Here is a 7,547-nt window from a genome sequence, read left to right as displayed (position 1 = left end):
GAGGTAGGTGCGGTGGGGGTGCCCTGGTAGGGATCTCTATGGTTCACCAGCATGTGGTTGTTGATATGGTAGGCATGTCAATTAGCATCCAAAGGATTGTTTTTTTGGATAAACCGTCCAAAGGATTAGATGGGAAAGAAATTTGGCCGACCTCCTAACCCTTTCGTGTGTGGCACACACATGGCCATTGGCCATTCAGACTGATCGACAACAAAAACAAGCTTAAATTCTCCCGCCCTCGTCTTCCAAAATGCATTGGCTCTGTCTAGAAGTCAAACATTGTATCTCAATGAAACTGATGGTGCTGACCACAGGGAATCCATTAGATTAAGATGGTCTAGCGTGGTGCTGGTCTGATAGGACGGTCACGGGGAATCCATTAGCTTAAGATGGTGTAGTGTGGTGCCGATCTTTTGAGCATGAGTGCCAATGCATTGAAATCATAGCTTTAAATAGCAACCGACCTTTTTTAAACGCTATAGCGCGCTATTTAGTATGTTTGCTCATGTATACGAGCGATAGTCCCTTAGTGTAGAACTTCTTCTAAATGCTATAGTCAATCCTTTCCCATCGTCACGGGCAAAAAAAAAGACCAAAGAATAGTTAGAAATGGCAAATAAAAATAAAAAATATCGTCAAGTACTATAGTTGTGCGTAAAGTTTTTCGGAAAAATGCCAGACTTCTGGGCAAAAGAAAAAACAAAGTTGCTAGTAAAACAAATGTGAAAAGTTATTTTAGTACCGACTTTTTCACCTAGATTACCACAGAAGTCATCCCTTCGCAACATTTTTACTTGTTTTGCTATTTTTATTAATTTATTCATTTCTGGTGCATTGGCACCCGAGACCTGGTATTTCCGGGCGTAGTGCACATTTACTTCAGAACATATTTTAATCAAGTGGCTACCAAAGACACTACCGAGGAAAGAGAGAGTGACCACGGAGACTTCTCCAAATCATATAAGTACTTTTCCATTTGAAATGTGCATGGTATTGCTGTAGACATCTTATGTGCTCGCGTTTTCAAAGTATCATCTATGTAACTGGAATTCAACCATCCCATATGTTTCTTCGGAATCTTCCTTATGTACCTTCTCTGCTCATCATAGAATTTAAGTTTTCAACCAAATATAAATGAAATAGCGGCATGTGCCAACTCTCGGAACATGGGCATGGCTCAACCTCTTTACATAGACTCTGTATTCTTCTCTACTATACGACTCCTCTTATATAAGTGGAGTATGTGATGTCCCTTTCTCTAGAATTGTAACTGTACACTCTAATAACATTGCTCGGATGCATTGACTGGAAAACTGTAGAGCGATAAGAATGGCAGGCAACAGGAGCACCGGCACGGGCGTGTGCTATGCACCTGGATTCGATGACTTGCCTCTCGCAAGCCACGGCGTAACTAACCCTTTTCGATCTTCCGTGGGCTGCATATCGGACAGCCAAGATGAATCAGAAGATAACCAGGCTTGGCACCTCTCAACGACTGGATCCAGTACGTCTCCGCTGTCTTGTCGCTGCGCAACAAGGCACTTTCCTTGCTTGATGGGAGCCGGAGCACATGTTAGTGTCGTAGCTGGAGAGCGGAGGCTTCCTCGCTCCACAGGTAGCGTCGCACCTTGTAGTGATGTAGAATTCGCTCCGCCTGCTCGCACTCCTAGGGCCACTGCACTCGCGCAACATCGTTTCTGGCCGTGCCACAGAAGGTGCATGACCTGGACTCCTTTATGAGCAGCCCTCGTCGATGCGACGCGCGTCACCGGCATAGTGGAAGCAACAACACACTCGCCCGACTGGCTGACATGGTGTTTCATAAGCTATCTTAATGCGCTCAACTTACCGCCTACTCAAGCTCCTCCGCAGGACATAGTTTATGGCCAAGCCCCTACGCTATTTAGTCGTAGAACACACCAACAGTATAAGCAGCAAGGCGTCCTATGGATCCTGCGTGGCAGATTGCAAAGAGATACGTTGATGGGTGACTGAGTGATATTGTAGTGTGATACTGTTTTTAAACTCAAATTACAAATCGTTGTTCCCATGCGTATGCAAGAGCTTGGGGATAAGAGGCAAATCCCTAGTCCAGTCCCATCACTAATTCCCTCACTAAACTCCCATGCCCCCTTCCATGGAATGAGTGTATGAAGGAAGAAGAAAAAAGTCTGAGTACCCTATGAGAGAGCACCCGCCAGTTTCCGTCAAAAGGAAGGTTTGGGGTAAAGAACAACCATCAGATAGGTTTTTTTTTCTACGCACGCATATGGCACAAGGAACATCCAAGCAATCCTGCATATGATGTGCTTGTGCCGATATTAACATTCATGTCCTTATTTCCAAAAGCAGAAGTAAAACCTTTTATCTGAGTAGTTGAAAAATGAAGTTACGTACCATTGTGTGTTATTTTCATGGAAATTAAATTTGGGGCAGAGAGCTCCACTCCGCAATTGGTAAACGAGGAGAACATTTTGTACGATATTCTTGCTGTCGGATTTATGTTTTCCAAAACAAACTTGCATTCAATGTTGCTATGAGTAAAAAAAGGAGTTTAAAGAGTTAGTTGCAAAACAAAATGTGGCTTGGGGGTATAGAGTATCTCCATGCGTGATTTTTGTTTTGATTTGTGAAAATGTGTTCGATCTACTTTCCACCACCTGACAAATGGACTGAGATCCAGTGAGTTCAGCGTCCTAATCTCCATCCAAAACGCATCCAACGGTCTATATGAGACATAGGCAAAAACTTCAGGACTTAGCAGTTTGGGCAAGGGCGGTCGGGAAATTGGGGATTCGCGGGCTTCCGCGTGACGTCTAGAATTCTCCCGCGGCGACGACCAGTCAGAGACAAAGCGAAAAAGGGATCCACTCCACGCCGCCGCATCAGATTGGAAGCGAAGCCATGCAGCGGCAGAGTACGGGGAGCTGGTCACGCCGTCGCTGGAGGAGAGGAGGAGGGTCAGGTCACACTGTCGCCGGAGGAGAGGATCTGAGTAGGGACACGCCGCCACTGCAAGATCGTTCCGTCAAGGAGAAGTCCATCGCTGCCATCGTTGAAGGAGAGAAATCACCTCAGCATCACGCCAGCAAGGTAGTTTTACATGTCTCTGCTTGCCGGTTCAGTATATATATGTAGATCACGAGAGTATATAGCAAAAAACTACCACATTACAGCTATCATTACGGAAAACTACCGTTTTTTTAATTTCTCAAAAGTCTACCACAATTTTGGTTCGTTGTTTCAAAAGTCTATCGATAGTAGACTGGATCCCCTGTGCGTGGCCTGGAGCATTTTTTCAGGGCGACTGATGCGTCAGCGTTAGCCTCTCTCTCCATTCTACTATCATGGTGGTGGTATCTCGGGTCAAGGGGGGGGGGGGGGGGGAGGAGGGGAGCTACTTGCTTCCCGTATTGATTGGTCATGTCTGCACATCGTGGTGTTAGTGTGAGGTTCGACATCGGATGCCAGGATGGCAGGTTACCAGGAGGCTCTCGAGTGAGCTTTGTGGTGGCGGCGGTAGGTGTTCCTCTTGCTCGTGTGGGCGACAAGGGTTGCGATGGTGGGTTGTCTAGGCTCATGCTCTTCAAGCGAAGGTGGCGTTGCCTAGATCTGGATTGGGTGGTCAGGTCCTCGTCGCGGTTTTGGTTCAAGATACCTCATTGGTGCCGGTACAGATACGAGCAAAAATTTGTTCTTTGTGGCGGCCCCGGCGCCGTCAGTGGGTGTCACCTTCCTTCTGAGGGAACCGTCATGGATCCATCTCTTTGATATGGTTTCGCATCGCAAACTGCACAATAGATTAAATGTTTGTGCTAAACATCTTTTTGCACAAGTGCTACGTTGAGCGATTACCTCTAACGTTGGTTGCATAGCAAACCCGACATCAATGTACAGTATGTGCAATAGATGTATCACCCCACACAGACTTTTACGTAAGAAACGTTTGGGACATTTTATATATTGCAAACGCTTGCTTCAGGAGTCATGCCTAGGATAGGCTTTGTCTTTGCATACGATTGTTTTTGCTAAATCTTCTGCATCCTCGAGCCCTGACACAGACGATTAACTTGGATTGTGTGTGATGGGCTCCCCTATCGCATACCTTCGCAAGGCGACACTTCCAAACTGCGTCAACGAAAGGGGTTTAAACCCTTTGCATATAACTTAACTGCACTAGTGTAATGAAGTCAACCATATGAGAAATTATAATTAGGATGTCAGTATGACACTACATATCTTGTTGTTGTACTTTTTGTGTAGTAATTCTAAAAATAGGCCAGTGGGGACTGTAAATTCTGGAGTTTTCATTTGAATAAAATAAATATCCCCACAACTTTTTTTGCTCTAGTCCTTGGAACTGGATGAATGAATAGGGCCACGAACCAATATCTCCTACTATGTGTTTCTATTGAGTTTTCCTATGAACAAAGAAGGCATGTATAACAAAGGATTGAGTGTAGGGGCTGAATTGCATTTGGCTCACAAGGCTCCACTAGCTTTCTTTTGAAAATATGAAATACAGACCCTCTAAAAAATATAAAAGTCACTATCCGCCCCACACAATGGCTAAGCTTGGGACCAATCAAACCTCATTGTGCGTTCTTTCGAACTTAGTACCCATCATATTGTTAGACGTAGCACATTAAATTTTACATGCACTATAGACCAACCATCTTTTCTCAAGGATTCTGGTTCCTATATAGGCTCTCTTCTTCGCACGTTCCAATACCCAACCGCCTCTATACATATTCCCCCAGAACCTACCGTGATTCTATATGATTTGGTTGTACACTTGATCGAATACTCCACTACAAAAAAAATACACTTCCGTGATGATACGTGTTTGTCACAGTAGGTCGTTTTTTTGTCATGCATGCACATTCATGACAAATTTATGACAGAATCAAGATAGTCATACCTGTGATGTCGTAGAAGTGTTCCATGACATTACCAAAAAGTATCATCACGGAAGTGTCCACTTCCATGACGATAAATCACGTGTCATAGAAGTGCTTTCGTCAAGGGTGACCGACACGTGACATCCACCGTAACGGAACGCCGTTAAGCTATCGGGTCGGGTTTTGGATCCGATAACCCGTTAACATCCCCAACCAATGGGGATTCTCCACGTGTAAAATCATCATTGGCTAGAGGAAACACATGTCGGCTCATCGTCGGGACAGATGTCATCCACTCACTGGACAGAATGCGCCTATGATATGTCGGCACATGGCACGGCCCAACAAGTTTAAATGGGCCGGCCCAACTAAAGACCCACAAGATTTTGCGGACCATAATGGGCCGGCCCAACTAAAGGCCCACAAGATTTTGCGGACCATAATGGGTCGGCCCAGCTAAAGGCCCACGAGATTTTGCGGACCATAATGGGCTGGCCTAGCTAAAGGCCCACAAGATTTCACGGGCCATAATGAGCCGGCCCAGGTAAAGGCCCACAAGATTTTCGTGTGCCATAATAGGCCGGCCCAGGTAAAGGCCCACAAAATTCTTGCGGATCATAATGGGCCGGTCCAGCTAAAGGCCCACGAGATTTCGCCGACATTAATGGGCCGGCCCAGCTGTAGGCCCACAAGATTTTGAGGACCCTAGTAGGCCGGCCCGTTAACTGGCTGCCATGTTTTGGGCCAAATGTCGGCCCATATTTGATCAGGTCTATTAATGGCCTGCCACGCTTCGGGCCTAATAGTGGCCCATATGAGATCCGGCCCGTTAAAAGCCTACCACGTTGTGGGCCAAATTACGGCCCAGATCAGGTCCGGTCCTTTAAGAGGTTTTGGGCCTAATTATGGCCCATATCGGATTCGGCCCGTCAATTGGACACTATACTTTTGGGCCCACTTGCTAAAGGCCCACTTAGTAATTTCGCCTGATATTAGTTTTGGCATGTTAAGGGCCCGTTTAACATTTCGGCCCTATATTAATTTCAGCCTGTTAAAAGCCCGTCATATAGTTGGGCCTAAATACGGTCCCGTTTGCATCCGGCCTGCTTGCAGCCGATATCTGATTGGGCCAAATAAGGACCGAGACAATTTTTTGGCCTATTAAAAGTCTGCGATTTGATTCGCACAATCATGGGCCGGGGTTCATTTCGGGCTACTGCCGGCCCATGAGCTGATCGGCACGTTTCAGGCCCAACCTACATCATGATTGCATGAAGGCCCGATTATGTACCGTAATTTTACGGTTTTGCCGGTTTACTGCGAAGACGGGATATATATACAGTAAAATAACTGCAGCATCGTGAATAAGAAAAAACCTATACTATACAATAAAGAAATTACGGCATATTACATCCACTGGGCATCAAAGTTCGCCACTATGATAATAAAGCACAAGCAGACAGCAGATTACATATATTGGGCATCAAAGATCGTCACCAGTGCAAATAAATACGCCGACAAAATAATATACAAAACCGACAACACTTCAATAGAGTTCAAGAAAGGTTAGCCCTACTGGGGAGCTGCAGCGCAAGCAGCTGAGCAAGATGATGAGACTGCGCTTGTTCAACACTTATATCTTCCTCACTCTGACAGATAAACAAGCAGACAGATGAGAGGTTTTGCACATAAAAGTATCAGTGCTGACAATTCATCACATTTCTTACTGACGAATAAAGTCACACATTTTAAATTTGCATTAACACAATATGGTATTGTTCAGGTCAAGACATGGCAGGAAATGACATTGTGAAGGAGTTGGCAGCTTCATGACATCACTGGATTACAGATCAAGAACTCATAAGTATTAATGGTTAGTGTGATGTCAATTTATACCATTTCAGATTGGCAAATAAAGAGACGGTTTAAATAATAGTAGAATGATATGACATTGTTCATAGTTAAGACATTGCAGAATATGACATTGTGCTGTAGCGGGTAGGTTCACCACACCACTGGATTACGGATGAAGAACAGAAGCATACATGCAGTGCAAAAGAAGATCACTTGCTCTGAATAGTTTAATTTACATGGTATGAAGAAGGAAGTTGGTTGTACAACTGAAAACTTAAATTGAGAAAGGACAAACTTTTGTTTATGAACTACATAATAAACTTTAAACAAGCAACTTGATGAAAACACAAAAAATAAACAGCTCTTGCAGTCATGCCTAACCAAATATATACAACAAAGTTTGAAGGCTTGAGATGGACAAACTTACATTATTGATGAAGACAGGCTCTATAAAGGCCTTGTCCATGCTGCTGGGGGGGGGGGCAATTCAAGAAGTTTACCACAGAATCTTCTTCAAAAGCATTGCCTTTATTTTACATTTTGTTAAGAGTAAATATAGATGTGATAATATACGAAAAAATGGAGAATATTTAAGATAAGATGAAGAGTGATGCTACATAACCAAGTAGCTATAAATGTAAGTGCAGCGATACAGACAAAAGGTACAGCCAAGAGCAATGCACAACTAAACTTTTTCAGTACCAACCTTATGGTAAGAGTAAATGTAGATATCATGTGTAGAAAATGGAGGGCAAAAGAAAATAAGTTGCAGAGTGATGGTACATGAACAAC

The sequence above is a fragment of the Triticum aestivum genome, chromosome 5A, assembly GCF_018294505.1.
Source record: "Triticum aestivum cultivar Chinese Spring chromosome 5A, IWGSC CS RefSeq v2.1, whole genome shotgun sequence".
NCBI classification, from domain to species: domain Eukaryota; kingdom Viridiplantae; phylum Streptophyta; class Magnoliopsida; order Poales; family Poaceae; genus Triticum; species Triticum aestivum.
The sequence above is the reverse complement of the archived record's forward strand: the minus strand, read 5'-3'. Positions refer to the sequence as shown.